The sequence below is a fragment of the Halyomorpha halys genome, unplaced genomic scaffold (genome assembly GCF_000696795.3).
Source record: "Halyomorpha halys isolate HHAL.00 unplaced genomic scaffold, Hhal_1.1 Scaffold161.1, whole genome shotgun sequence".
In the NCBI taxonomy this organism is placed as follows: domain Eukaryota; kingdom Metazoa; phylum Arthropoda; class Insecta; order Hemiptera; family Pentatomidae; genus Halyomorpha; species Halyomorpha halys.
In genome coordinates, this window is record NW_027105190.1 from 1278664 (window position 1) to 1295585 (window position 16922).

Sequence of the window (16922 nt, forward strand, 5' to 3'; positions counted from 1 at the left end):
TTAATAAATATAAATTTACAACTGCACTATATTATTTACAACATATTTATGCTGGTTATTTTTACTCTGTAGATTTTTTAATTAGTGTTCTTTCATCTCAAACATTCGGTAACGAGATTTGAGTCGGAAGCATTAGCAGAAGAAAATTAAACCACAGAAATGACCCGCGCCTGAAAATAGAAGGTATACTCCAAACGGATAAAACCCGTGCGTCGCAATGCGGATGTTTCATTCGGAGCTTACACAAATAATTTTTTTTGTTCTCTGCTACCTTGATCGCATTTCCACGTTCCACATCATAGTTTGGAATCGTACCAATGAATTCCAATTCAGAGTTTGCAAATAATAGTAAACGATTCCTTAGCGAACGTGAATAGTATAGAAATGCAAATTGCTTTTAAATTATAGGTCTCTTCCAATGGATTTAAGATCAGGATAAAACACAAACAATCAATACACCTCTTCAAATATTTAAAAATAAAACAAACAAAAAAATGAATTTAGACCCTTGAAAGAGCGAAAAGAAAACTTCTAGATCAATATGCGAAGAAAGTAGTATTATTTACAATGTTTACGATTCATTTTATTACTGCAATAATAAAGTAAGCCATCATCCCAAACTGCCACAGAGCTTCTCCAGCCTGGAACCTTTTACCGGCAGTTGGGCGATAAAGCAGGATATTGGCTCCTCTAAAGTTTCCACCATTCTCTCAAGAACCTCCAGAAGAGGACCATCGCAGATCTGAATCTGTTAAATTCCGACTGGATTATTTCTCAGGAGTCAGTTGGTCGGTCCGATTAAGGAGCTGAAAATCTTTCTTCCCTTCCCTAATGGACTTTTCCAGTTATTCGGACTCGGACGATTTAGGGTGAGCAAACTTGTCCTCCTGCCTCCAAGGATATAATTGCCACAGCTCCCTTCTCTTCCCTTCCAATAATTTGCGAAGGGCAGATATCGAAGAGGAGTTTATATAACTGTCCTCAAAGTCATCTCTCTGGATCAAGTGTCATCCAATCGTTGTTCATTAAAGCACTTCTCGAAGTAAATTAAAGTAAGATTAAAAATTATTAGGATTAAAATTAGTATGATCGTTCAGCATCTTCAAGAAAATTTAACAGAGGAGTAAGTGTCAGGTAGACCAAATAAATAAAGAACATTTTTATCATACTGTTACGATGGTTTTATTGTTCACAAGTAAATCACACTTTATAGGATAGAAAAAGAACTGTAAACACACAAACTGTTAGGTTAGTAAAATAAATAAATAAACTTAAATTTCTAAAATGAAAATTTACTGTAACGCATGAACATTTGATTTCTATGAATGACATTTATCAATGAGAAAATATTATTAAGCAAGACAATGATTTAATTCGATCAAAATGCTATTATTGTTTAGAAAATATTTACAAATTTTAGTAAGTAAATAGATGTCAATTAGCTATAAATTATTAAACTATCTTATGCTGAAGTATTTAAAACGTCATATTTAAAGTTATGTGTTATATTCTCGGTAAAATTACAAGTAGCGTATCTGAAAGCATCGTAATGAAATTAGGAGTGACAGATCAATATTAAATCTAATTTCAAATTTCAATATGCACCAATTGATCATGTTTACTATAATTTAGTGGCGTCATACTTTTAGTTAGGTCTTTTCTAAGATGGACCATGTTGGACAAACATACCAGTCGCACAACTCCAGTACAAATGAAGTTTCTACCTAGATCTGTAAGAAAAACTAGGAAATATCACATTAGAAAAGAGTGTATAACGGAGCAGCAGGAAGTTCCTGAACTCAAAGCCACTCTGGAAAGACTACAGCTCAAGTAATGTGGGCATGCCTGCCGCATGAATGAGGACATGGATCCCATAAAAAAGATATTGGAGGCTCTCCCTAAAGGGAGGAGACATCGCGGACGTCCTGGTTTTAAATGCCCGCAGTATGTATAGAGGATTGGAGGTAAACGAAGAAAATTCCTTAACCAAATGAAGCGGATAACTAAGGCCAGGAATGTGGATAAGCAAAATAGGAAGATAAAGAAAAAAAGAGAGTAGAAAAACAAATTTAAATGCAAAAGATTTAACATAGCAGAATTTAAAAATACGTTGTTTTGGCTTAACACTAACGATCTACGATAAATCTACGTTACTATGGATAATATGAACTTTGGTGAAAATAATAAAATCACTTTGTTTTTTTTTGCCTCCAACATTATTAAAAGTTGACAAGCTATGAGGAGAAGGTTAATACATAAACAAAAAAAAATAACTACAGCCATATATGTATGCTCAATATTTCCAATTATCTATTCAATACAAGATTGAGTTTCTAAAACATAAGCAGTTGAAATATATTAACTAATTAAGACAACTTTTGAAAATTACATATCGATGGCACGGTGTGGATAACTAATCTGGCAAGTAGGTCTAGTGGTCCATTTTTTCCCGCCTCTGGAGGTTACCTAGGGATGACTGCCTCTTTCTTGCATGGAGTTGTTACTAATTAACATAACATAATATTTATAATTATGATATATAATACTTTATGCATTACAGGAGTGATCTTGTATCATAGCCTTAAATCGTGGAGGAGAAAAACTAAAAGTGAACTGCTTGCAACGACTGGTCAGTCAATATCTTATGATATGAAGGCAAGGGGGTTAAGATGGGCGGGACGCAAAACAATCCATCAGGACGCCTCTACACAGCAATGAATGCCAATGTAGTAGGCAAAAGACCACGTGGGAGGCCAAAAAACAGATGGATAGACAGAATCGACAAAGATACGAAAGTGAAAAGTAGGAGCCCAGGAAGTCTGTAGAACCAACCGAAAAAAAAAATTATGCTATAGTAAATAGTATACATATAGTAAGTCATACTAAAAAACATTACTAATCATTTATATTATCAACAGAACTATTCGGTTACTGTAGCCGTCATTTAACCAGTCAGTGGGTACGCGAGCCCTTTTCTTGCACACTCAGCCTCAATAAAGGGGAACCCAACCATTGGCGAAATTCCAAGCGGTTACGCGTGATCTTGAACATATTTCCTCCTTGTACAACCGCCGTTCAAAAAACAATATTTCCTAACAAAGTACTGAATCCTTCATGAGTTGTAGGGGTTCATATATATAAATTACTAACAGGTGTTTTGCACTCTAGAAGAAATATGGCCCTTATCTTTCGGATATAAAGATAGAAGTACTAATTCTGGAATACCTCTAGAAGCAGAACTATTTTTGGAACCTACTGGAACATTAAACAGAAGGTCGAAACGCAGCAGGCACCAAGTGTTATGTTTACCTTCACAGTCTATTTTGGGTGGATGCACCTCGATTATCTAGTCAATATGCTTTACCAAGGTTAATTGTATCAAGGAAATGTCAGCAAAATGCGAATTGAAAATACTTAAAACCAATCACAAGCCAATTCATAGACAGATCATTATTACAGCTTTTTGTAACAATTGTTAACATATATACGTTTTCTTATAAATAACGGGTCAAAGTGTCTATTGATTATGTGGGTAGGTAAGGATAAAAAAAAAATAAACCAAGTGCTAACACATTTTTTTTTATATAGAAAACAATTAAATTATATTATTTTCTATACTTATATAATTTTTTCAATGTATAATATATGTTAAGGTAATTTTAAATGTATAATTTTAATTAGTTATAATTTTAGATGTTGAAAACGAGCTAAAAACACATCAAACGTTCAATAAAATACAGGTTAAAAATGTAATAAGGGTTTAACATTTCTTGAAATAATAAAATTGGAAAAAACATATTTTTCTTAATCTTTCAACTGTTTTTGAATAATATAATTTTTCAACAGATATAAAGATATAAATTTCTAGTATTACAAACATTTCATATTACACAAATTGCCAGTATTGTAATAACAATATGACAATTAACCATATCTTTTAGTAATGTCCTTACTTCAAATCACCACTCAATAGTTTTGGATAAAACACAAATATATCAACAAACCTCAGAGGCGATACTAAAGCAGTATTTCAATTTCTAAAGTAAAAAAATTTAATATCACAAATAAGACATCGAATAGAAAAAAAACTGAATCAGTGAAGTTATACGCCATTAAATAAATACGAATAAACGTTAATATGAATAAAACAAAACCTATACAATAAAAAATACATATATTTTATATACTTTTGCTCATTGAACTGTAAAAGGATAGAATAAGTTTTGTCTGAATAGCTTCAATAAGCGATCATAGACAAAATATATGATGGTGAAGCTCTATGGTTTCCTTCCATCTTTATCATATGTCTGACATTTTTCCTATAGTAAACAATGGATCCAAGGTATTGGAAAATCATCAGTCTCCTATCGGAGCTCTGTGGTATAGGGGATATGCTTGCAAAATATTTATCGAGATACCAGTAACAAAATATATCCAACGATAATTTAAAAATAATATAAGAATATGCATATTGTCCGGTGGCGCGTGTATTTTCAATGATAAAAAAAAAATGAATGATAAAAAAAAAAAGAAAAAAAAATAGGTTGACATTATTAACCATATAATTTATATAGTTAAGATTAAGAATTGGCGAAATCTCTGTTCTAACCAATTCAATTAAAACAATGAGTAAACAGTTTTTTTCTCGGTTCAACCAGCGGTGACGAAATTCATAAGAAAAACTTCCTGTGTTGTTTTAATTCACTGATCGAGATAGCTGTTTTCCCTCCTAAATCATCGGTAACCCACTAAGCGGATAAAAAGCTATGCTCTTTAAATCAGTTAATGGATGGATGAACTATAAATAATTTTGTCTCAAACATCCTCTTAATAAATTATATAGATATAATTTCACATTCCCAACTCATGAATACGAAAAAGAATGATGAGCAACTAGTACTTAGCACGTCGGAACATCACGTCCTCATGATGAGCTAAGCATTTATTTTAGTATTTTGAAAACAAGTACATTAAAGAAACGTAATGGCAAAAATTAAAATTATTTCAAATACCAATGAAAATCCCAGTTTCGTTTATTTCCTGATTTGTTCAGTGAAAGAAACCACAATAACACGTAATACATCCCCTAGAATTTATCTTACCAAGTACAAATTATTTACCCACACGAAGGCAATAATATCAGTTGAGTTCAATAAAATATAATTTATTGCCCTGCACCTCCCCCTTCTAGTAGACCACTGCCAGCCGAGCAAGGCAATTTATTACTCAAAAGGGTAGAGATTAATTTTAAACTGAATTATTGCAGAAATTCTTTCTAAAAAAAAAAAAAAAGAAAAGAAAAGAAAAGAAAAAATAATGAAATATGAGGTAGGCATTATTGCCTCAAAAAAGTGAAAATGAGACCTGAATGATACTTTCAATGAAAACATTGGGTTCTACGACTTCAAAAGAAAATATTACAATAAAAAGCTCATGTGATAGGCGTTACATTTAATACTTCACCAAACATTATTTGAATTAAAAATCCAGTTGATAAAATATTTTATACCCGTACAAATTCTAGAATACTGCTTACGCTGAGATACCTCGTAAATCACTTTTTTTTAGAATAACTATAATAAAAACTTAAATAAATATATACTGTATACAGCAGTATTGAAATTTTGTCACAAAATACGTAGAATTTAAAACAGAAAAAATAATCCAAATAATCTTTAATGTTTTGGTTAGGGTTAGCTCTAATGATTCAAAACAACCTTTTTACTTACTAAAATAGTAAGTAATTCATCAGAGTAATAAACCGTTGTGTAGAAGCGTTATTTTGTAATAAATAAAATTTATAACATTTTATATTTTCTCGCCTGACTCAATTCAAAATTGGAAGGAATTACTTTTATTTGATTATTATATAAACATATTTAACAAACTTTTGTATTTGTACCATATCCCATTCTCAATGTAATGATAATATGTCTCATAATAAAACAAAATCAATTTTCATGATTGTAGACCTTTGATCAAAAATGGCGTTTCAATTATAACTAAAAAAAAGTATACTAAATGAAATTAAAATCAAAATTGAAACTAATATTAATAAATTAGGTTTCCAAAAATTTTAAATAAAAAATACCTGCCTGTTTGGATAAAGTATACCAAAAAACCTTTGTATAAAAATTTCTAGCAGATCATGATAAACGCTTAGCGAACCCGAAGGTTCAATGGCTATATTGTCCTCTAAATACACGCAATCTTCCCATCTATGTTTCGGTCTACCCCTCGGACGTTTACCCGTCGGTTAACAGTTTATTAACATTTAACGTTACTAAATTATATTAAAAGCGTTATGTAGCCTTCTTTTTCGGTCCGAATATTTTGCGTAATACTTTATTTCCTAAAACTTTTAGGCACTAGAATTCAAGTATTTAGGTTCTAAGATAGACAAAACGAAATTGATGAGGAAATAAAAGCGAGGTTGAAGGAGGAAAATGCTTGGTATTTTTCAATTTCGAAATTGCTTGAGTGTAACCTCTATCCAAAAACTGAAAAGTCGGAATTTAGATAACAAATTTCCAACAAAATATTAAAAAATTTTCATTTGTTTGAAAGAAAAAATAGTTTTGATATTACCCTATGTCATTGGTTCCCTCAGCTTGTAACTAGCCATCTCAGATTTTATTCAAATTCTCCACAAATGTGTAGGTATCCAACCTCTTCTTAGCTTATCCTCAAAAGCCGGATTACTATTTGTATCAAATGATAAAGTAGGTGTTTCATGAACATGAAACCTTTATTACTCCCGTATACTTTCACCAAATTTAAATGTTTTAATACCGTTGGAAATATGATTTTTCTGATTGTGATATCAATAATAAGATATTAGTTTCCTAGGGGAATAAAAAATCACTCCAATATATTTTTAAAATTATTAATACATTGTCTTATGCTTAAAAGTCATATTGGCGTAGTAGATACTGTTTTGTGGTACTTTCTATATTATAAAGTCCTGTTACGATCAAACTTTGAACTTGATCAGTTGAGTACTCTTGAAATACTTTAAATCAAAACTGCATTATTATTAGAAATCATTGTTTGCGAAAAATCTGTAATTAAAAAAATGGAGTTCATGCCAGGTTTCAGCATAATATATTAGTAATACATAGTGATTTTTAATTAATTTTTAATCAAGTTTTATTTTGTAAACCATTGTTATTTCAGTCATTCAATCTAATGATTTAGCAAAGCACTTCTGAAAATTAGGTAATGCCATGAACTACCATCTATTGCAAATTATAGAACTCCTAAGTTCCTTTTGAAGAAGATGATTGGGTGGGAGAAAGGTGACCCCGCTTCGCTTGCAAATCCCCTGCTCACTATGGATATATGCATAAGGTGGACGGCACAGGTGCACAATTCAAGGGCCCAGTTTTCCTCTTTACAATATCCTATTTACTTTTATTTTGGTCAGCCCCCGCTCTGGGTTTCTAAATAGCTACTCGCTTTTTCGATTTATTCCCCGTTTAGTGTACTAAACCACTCTCTACACTAGTGTACTCTTTTTGACATCCAGTATGTATACTGGATGTCAAAAAGAGTCAGGCAGATGGATTTCCTGATTTTTTCCAGGCTTAAATAAAATTCCTTGATCTCGTACACCAGGTGTGGCCAACTTTTCAGTATAGAAGATCTGCTTATGTTAAAAGGGTGTATCGATCGACTTACATAGTCTAAGGAGGAAGGGGTGTAAAATGCATACTATGTTTATACACTGTATTTCAGTATAACGTGCATTCCAGTGAGGTATGGGTAGATAAGTAAAATATATGTTCAAAACTATTTTTTAATTTTTTAAATTACTTATCAAGTTTTCGAGATATAAGCTCGTCAAGAAAATAAATTTCCAGACCCAACTTTTGATAATAGCATGCCGTACGGTACCAACTATTTCGACTTTACGTCGCTTGTTGAAGATATATTTTTACTAACTTAAAATGCACTTTAATTTTTTTATCAACTTCAATGTATAAGTAGTACTATTTGTTCGTAAATAGGAAAAAGCTGTTGTAAAAATGCACAGTAAGACTAATAATTTGATTTAAATATTTCACTTTCGCGTTTTTTTTTTTGTTTTTTTTTGAGGGGCTAGTCAAATTTATCATGAAAGAATAATATGAGTTACTTTTTGCTAATCTATGAATAGCTCGCTGAATACAACTCGTACTGAAATATAGATATACGGCTTATCTACCTAAAAACAACAATAATTATTTAAAGGACCAAAAAAACTCATTTAGGGCGGAATTAAAAGATCATGGATAATTATTAACAATATTTATTAATTCAAAGTAGCTTCAGATGAAGACAGATTTACTGCGATCGACTTGTAGGCCACCCCTGTCCTATTAAAAATTTCCAATATTCAATAAACCATATATTCCCAAAATAATTTATTTTTAAATTTAATAGGATGCCGGGATAGGGAGTACCTTGTGCAGAATGTAAATATTTTACATAGGTATAATAATTTATTTTCATTATTGTTCAAAATGATTTATTTTACTGAAATTAATTTTAATGATATGTTAATAGTTGACCGTGGATCGTATATCTGGATATGGTTGGCGTTACAGTTAGTAAAGAACATAAATAAGTAAAAATCTTATTTATTAATTTTTCTTTTCGTTTCATTCGTTCTTAATTTTTAATTTTTAATAATTTTTCTTTCTTAAATTTAAGATATTTAATTTAAAATATTTTCAACCCCATGATTCAAATATATTATATCTTATTGGAAACTTCAGTATTAATTTATTATATTATTTATTTATTATTAGCGATTTTTTTTTAAGGATATTTCATATTTGGAATAGTTATTGTTACAGTCGCTACAATATTTTCTCACCAACAATCACAACAATTACTAACTATCAAAATAAGTTTAAATACCTCTATAACAATTATTTATATAAACACGATTAAGTATTTATTATAACACCGAGATAATGACAGAGATTATTTTGTCCATTTGGATAAAAAAAAAAAAAAGAGAAAAGATTGATGGGTATGGATTAACTCACTCGGCTGATGCACCATTGATCAAACACGGCAGATGTCGGTAGTTTTGGAGAAATGTTGGAAGCATTGATGAGAGAAAAATTCAACCTAGAGTGGCAATAAACCCGACAGATGATGTTGACAGTTATTTCCGAGGGGATTTGTTTTGAAACGCTTTTCCATCGTATCATTCAATCTATGACCATTAATCTTATGAACTTCACAAGCTGTCGGAAAAGGATATCCCACACGGATCAGTAATATTGTAAAGATATAAGAAATGGAAATAAATAGAAATCATAATAGGAACAATGATTATATCAGGTAATGGAAGAACAAATAACATCCTTTATTACTTTAATTATATTATTTCAAAATTTGTTGAGACAAGGTAATATTTATTAAATAAATCAATTATTACTTTTTACACAAATCTAACAAAAGTAAATATTGTCAGCTTTGGGAACAATTCTAATTTTTCAAAATAAAAAAAAATTTAAAATCAAATTTTCAACATATTGAATCTTTTTTTGTTTGAGTACATACTAGTAAATGATACACTATAAAAGTGAAAAAGTAACAATTAATTATCGTGTGTAAAATTTACTGAAAATATATGAAAAAAAACTTTGTTTTACATCTTTCACAAAGATATTTAAAAAACTTATTGAACATAGATTAGGCATCAGAAAAAAAACACGCAAAGGACGAAGCGGACACGATAGTTATTGCATGTAAAAGTTAATAAGCAAACAAACACAGTTTTTGACCAACAAAACTAAACTCCATCATGAACATCTACGATTAGATAGTGTTGGTATAAAAACGCAGAGTGTATATGTACATTCAAATTCCACTCATTGGGTACAATTTTCGAGGTTCAAATTTTTGAGTAGACTCACTAATTTAGTAAGACAGTTACATCCAAAAATATATGAGTAAATATGACCGAAAAACTCCATCAACCTTCGAACAGAAGAAATCATGGTGGTTCCAGACACTTGCGACATAACCCAACCATGTTTAAAAAAAAATCATGTGGTTCAAGGTGCTGTAAAGTGTTTTTTTCCTGTTTAAGATGTTGATTTTTTTTGTAACCAATAACAGTACGTAATAGAAATTTAAAAAATGAAATTTGAACAATCTATAAAACTTTCCAACCCCCCCAAAAAAAAAAAAAAAAAATTGACCATTTTTTTGGATATTTTAGAAATACTATGTTATAAGAACTAGAAATATGTTCAAATTTTATTTTTTAAATAGACATTTTTTCACTATCTCATCCACTCAATCGAATGGAACTAACAAAATTATCTAAATTCAGGATCATCACTCGAATATAAGATAGAAGAATACAATAGAATCCTTCTATTTCAGAAATATTTAAAATAAAAAATATCGGTACGATATTAGACACATTGTTTCCTTGTCGAGTACAAAACATCTTAGCCTTGCTTCTTGCTAGAATGTGATAATCGATTTTGAATGAATTTAAAAGTAATGCCACTGATAAACTAACAAAAAATATTTTTTTTTTTTATATATATATTCTTAGAATAAAAACCAAATTTTAATTTGTTTTCAATATTTGAATGATTATTTTTTTCTTTAAAATATTTATACACGAAAAAATGTTTCAAAAAATCAATTAAAATGCCTATTCAAATAATAAAAGAGACTGACTATATTATAAATAATTATAATGTTGTGTCAATATTTTTTTTTTTTACCAAAGAATCGTTTATATTATGATTTATCTTACTATTGATAACAATATCAAAAATGTTTCTTTTATTTTTTTTAAAGACATTCTTGAAAACTGTTACCTTGAATCTCATTTCACAGTAAAACCTAAAAAAATAATGACTAAAATGATAAAGGACTAATTTCTTTATATATTAAATTAGTAAAAACAATAATTGACTTGGACAGTTTAGCCTGCAATAGGAAGAATAAATTTTAACAACTTGGATAAATCAACTGTAAGGTGTTTCTTTGTTAATGGCCTGTGGGCCGAAACGTCAGAGAAATTGAGTCGGAGTTGGGAGATAAGAATCTAAAGATATTTTTGTTTTAATATATATATCTTTATAATTATATATTATTATAGTTTATAATTTATATAAATTATAAAGACATAAAACAACCAATAGAAGCCTACAATAAATAAATATTAAAAATAATAAACGATGAAATTCAAATCAATGTAATGCGTATTTTGTGGAATGCGTTTGGAACGCAGTATCAGCAGCAGGAATCGTGTTCAGTCGGAAACAGATAATGTTATCTGTACATTTTTTTTTTTTTTTAATACGAATTTATGCAATAGAGCTCCAGGCTCCTCCTAGAATTTAGCATTCCTGTCGAATAAATTTATTACGTTTATCGAATATAAAATTAAAAATGGAATTTCAATAAAGCAAGTTAGAATATTCTGCATTGAGAGTGTATCTGGGGGGTTGAAATGAGCAGAAATCCAACGAATCAAACTTGGAACTGTTAATTAAGAGCCCATAAATATCCAATTATAAATGCTATGCTCAAATGAAGTAAGCAGAGGTAAACTGATACCTGCTATTTAAGTTGGCCAGACTTTGCCAAGCACTTCAAAGCCAAGATGATTGATTTATGAGGAGTTTGAAAGATGGTTATTGCCTGGAAACCGTCGCTTCCCATCCACGGGCTTCTCTGGTCGAGTCGAAACAGTCCGGAGATGGAAAACCAAATACTTCATCTTCTGTCTTATCAAGGACAACATCCAATTCCAACTTCGGAAATCCGCCAAACCCATAGGTTCGGAATCCTTTTGCTGCAAGCAGTTCCTATACTGGTGTCATATTTGTTTTCGATCATGTAGATATTCGTATACGAAAAATGTTTTTTTTGTTCAAGTTGAAATTTTGTTTATACCAAGAAAAAACGAGACTGCAATTGGTCTATAAGAAGTTGCAAACACACCGATATTTAAATTGTAATGCTTTAAATATTTTATACCACTTGTTTCAGCACTATCGATATGGATATATGTTCCATAATCCATCGTTCTCAACGTATGCAAAATATGGTTCCTCAAGATAGAACACAGACCGATTAAGATAATAATAATTAGGACTAGAGCTTCGTCGGCTCAAATGGATGTTAGTAAAAATAATTAAAACTGAGCTATAAAAAAATTATTAAGGTACGTAACAATAAACGGACATAAGAACTACCCTAGTGGTTAAAAAGATGCGTGAATAAATATAATTCCGATTTCCTTAATTGTTTTTAAGTTTTGACGCTTGGCGTCGGTAGACAAACGAAAAGTATATACGTTGACATTTTATTTGCGTTTGCTGAGTTTTTCTAAATATTTATTAACAATTAATACTCATTTCCTGCCGCACATTGCATTATATAAAGTTTGGACATTGTTAATCTTAGTATTCATATATAAATTTCGACTGTGATTGGATAAAGATCTAACTTAAGGTTCGAAGTAGTTGGGAAAACTACTATTATAATAAATGTATAATATTTATGATACGAATACGAGGCCTCTAACTGAGAGTGTTGTAATTTTTTTAAGTTTAGGACACGAAAAAACCCGAAACACGACAAAACCTGATTGAATTAAAAAAACAAACAACTAGTAATGAAACGTTCTTGTAAAAGCTTGTACTCAAACTTCAAATTTATTTATTTTGTTAAGTTTGTGTTATTTCTAATGCAAGTAGCAGTCGGCGTTTTTTTTTTCTAATATTTGATAATGAGATGAATGCGAATTTTTCTCATCCATTGAGTATGTTAATTAAATACATAATATACCCCATATATACAATACAATATAATAATAATGATAATATAATGTATCTATTTAATTATATAACTAATTATTTAATTAAACTAATTTATATAATTCAATAATTATGAATTATAGAATCTAGACGAATTAGTTTTTTAAATTGTTTTCTAATGATCGATAAATTATGATCATCATGGATAGAACGCTAGACGCGGAAGGTCATAAAAATATCTGCGACGTATACGATAAATATGACTTACCGGTACATCAAAGTTCAAAAATTCAATGACTTACTTTCGAACAGTAAATTTTTACCCAAACGGAAATAAATAATACTTTTAAGTCCGATAGCCCGACAGAGATCCGAGCTACATTTGAACAATCGCCAATCAAAGTAACTCTTAATTTGTGTAGAAAATCGGTAATGATATATATCATATATAATATTAATTTCTGAAGGCTGAACACGCCTAAAGGTTATGTTCAGGTCCGCCCCGCGACAAAATCGGTCTGCAACACATCGTTAGTGACCTGCAAAAAACAAAGTCTTTGGGACGTTTTGCCCCACCCACCATATCGTAGGTAGGACCTGACACCAAGTCATTACCACTTGATGCGATCTCTGCAAAACTCTGTGAACGCAAAAAGATTACCGTAGGAGCATACCAACAATATCGATATCAGATGATTAAAAAAAACCGGAATTGTGAAGTATGTAAGAATGTCATACATAACATCACTGAATACATAACTAATGAGAAATGTAAGTTTTTTAAAAATAATATATTAAAGTATCATTCAAATTAGTAATGCACTAGAATAAGTAACATAAATGTAATAGTTTGCAAATTAATATCAATCCATTAGATCTGAAAACAGCTGCGTTCTCAAAGCTTCTGAAATAAATATTAAAGATCACGAATTAGCCAAACAAAGATGTAATTATAACTAAATAACATTATTTAATGAAAATTTTAGTGACAAAAATTAAATTAAAAGTTATTTTTTATATTTTAAAAAATACATTCTTAAAAGGTTAAAACCTGAAACCAAGAGATCTGGATCATATCAATGCCGGTGACACTAATTGATCTGTCATTTGTCCATATATTCTTCGCTAAGCAACAACCAATTACCACTGTGAATTAAACGTTAAAACTAATTCCATTTGTATTCATCATATAAATTTTATTTTATTAATAAAATAATTAACAAACCAAAAAATAATATATAATTGAACATTTTTAACATATCTCTCAACATCAAAAATATGTACATTCTCTAAAAAAATACAATATAAATATATAAAACAGATAAAATATTATAATAAAAATATACATATCGTTAATATATTTTAAAAGTACGTCTAAAATCTGAATGGAAAATAAATAAAAACAATTTTTATAAAGCTGCAACATAATTTTGTATATAATGAAAATTATAAAAACACATAAAAATATTATTAAAAATATACTTACTACTCTTTTATGATTTTTTTTCTTTATTAAATATTAAATATAAATATAAATACACAAGAAAAATTAATAAATCGTGTGGTGAATGATAAAGATTACTTATATTTATAGGAATAGATAAAAATGAAAGATAAAACAATTACAGTACAATTTTAATATGTTTTAATTATTTATTTATATCAAAATTAAATATGTTTTGTTGGAAACAGGACAGTGTTTTTGATTTTATTGTAATGAAGCAATACATATTTGTACAAAGAATGATGTCTTTTTTTATTCAGAATTTTTTTTTTGTATCAGAGAGATATGATTTGGACAGAGAAAAACTGTTCGAAATCCGAAGGTGAGTTGAACACTTGCGAGGACCTGAGCAACGCAAGACACTATCTACATTTGACATAAACAACGCGTGTACTCAAACAGCTTGTGTGGCCTCAAGCCTTCATCCGAAGGATTCGGACCAGAATAAAACACATAAAAAATCACCATAATGTAACTGCTTTATTGTATAAGAGCTATGAGATAGACTAATCTAAGATAAAAGAGTAGAGATAGTGAGGACTCACCTCGAGATGTTGACAGAGATGCTGAGAGGACAGACCCGCCGGTGAGACACAGCCCTATCGATCTGCTCCTCTGTTTGTGTGTGTTCGTCCGGGGGGGAGAGGGGCAGCGCGCGCAACCATCCCCACCCACTGAGTCTAGTTCAGTCCTAGATAGGGAATTTTAGTTATAGTTTTATCCTTATTAAATTTTTTTAAACAAGAAAAAAAACGATCAAGCACTTGGCAAGAAATACATATATATCAAATCTTCTTAGAATATAAACAGTAATGAAATCCTATCTATCAGCATGCTGCAATGAAAATTAAGAGATACAATAGACTGATAAATACTTAAATTAAGAAATATACCTAGTATGAAATGTTTGCCTATATTTGAACGTCAAGCGAAAGACCGAGACGTAGATAGGAGGCTAGTGTTATAGAACAGGAGCATGTATAAAACCAGCCCATTGAACATACATCTGCAAATAATTTGAAAAGTTAGTTTCTACTACACTTAACGCGGAAGACTCTTCTGGCGGTTCTAAAACTCTTACTAATTATTTAATACGATAAAGTAACGGAATAGGTCTTGGATATTGTTTTATCGCCTTAACATGTAAACTCAAAATATTAAAGAATTTTATGAATATCTAAAGGATAAAAAAAAAATGAAAAAATGGACATCTGAACGGGAAATACCGAGACCGTCCAATCTTTCCTGGTTGTATTGATTCGTTATCTTTTGAAAAACTGTAGTATTTTTGACAGAAAAAAGTCATATACGTTATTTATACCTCGAGAAACCTAAAAAATTTTTTATAGAAACAAAAGAACACAAATTTTCACTTTCCCTGTTCTTTAGATTATTTTTCACAAAAATAGGGATAACTTCAAGGGATAACGAGCCCCACTGGTCTGCACAGATCTAGAGGACGTAAGTTGGTTAGTAAGCAACATCAAAGATATGTGATGGGCGCACCCCACCAGATTTCTTGCTAATTCTTTATTTACCGCCCTCCCTTAAAGTGGATTCTCTCATTAACCCCGTTTTTTCGTCAACTGAAAACATAAACACCATTATACTTTGTTCAATTATTGTCTATGATGTATCATATATGCATGCTTCGTTCGAGTACCCTAGAACTCATTATGAAAGAATATGTTGAATCGAGGACATAGTAAAAGGGCATTGTGTCGTGATAAAAACACAAGAAGTAATTATTTCTTTAAAAAAAAAATTTACCAAATTAGTTTAAAGTTTGTATACAGTATCCTAATTCTAAGTAATTAACTATTACAAAAGATTAACGAATCAATAAACTAGTAAGATGCTAATTAACTATACGATTCGTTCTTTCACGAAGGTAAAGGCGTTCCAATTAAGCTGAATACAAAAACAAATTGAATACTCTCTGAAACGATTTAATTAAAATGCAATGCTCATCTAAAAAATACATATTTTGTTTATTTAAAAAATAAATACAGAAGAAGAAGCTTTGTCTTAGTTTTTCTACAACAACTGACCATACTTCTGTATTTTGTCCTTTTATTTTAAAATTAAATTTAAAATTATAAATCAATCATTCTATCCATTTTTCCATCGTTCTATCAAATTTTACGTAAAAAATCAAGAATTATCATCATGACCTGATGCCCTGCAGTCTAATTTACAGGAGAGGATTTGATCATTTAGGACACGGTTTGGAAAAAATACGGGAATTTCTAAGATATTTTTCCTATTTAAGCTCTATCCCAAAGATCGTTATAAAAATGGAAACTGCTCTGTGCATTATAAAAGTACTGAGTGAAAAGAAAAATTACGTTAACTACTTATTTCAACAATGGGGCCAGGAACTTGAGTCACGTGATTTTGCCGTTCATATTCTTACCTCATTTATTTCATATTTCTATATCCACTGAATTCAAATACAAATGTCTAACCCTCTCACTCAATTCGGTGCTGTTGCAGAGGTATGCAATAACTTCAAAACGTAAAATAAATTTATTGATAACGAGATTTTGATTTATATTCTACTTTCACGGTATATTCTACACACAAACCGAATTTTAGCTTATTTAGTCCAAAACGAAATCCCTAGGGTA

General features: G+C 30.1%; 1 long non-coding RNA gene across 1 annotated transcript in view; it reads right to left on the reverse strand.

Annotated features, from left to right (window-relative positions):
• The window catches only part of LOC136796233 (uncharacterized), a 118045-nt gene extending 103068 nt beyond the window's left edge, over positions 1 to 14977 (reverse strand). Inside the window, exon 1 of the long non-coding RNA XR_010843922.1 lies at positions 14838 to 14977. This is a non-coding gene — a long non-coding RNA (uncharacterized lncRNA). The remainder of the gene's footprint in view (positions 1 to 14837) is intronic.
• Between the last annotated feature and the right edge of the window lie 1945 nt (positions 14978 to 16922).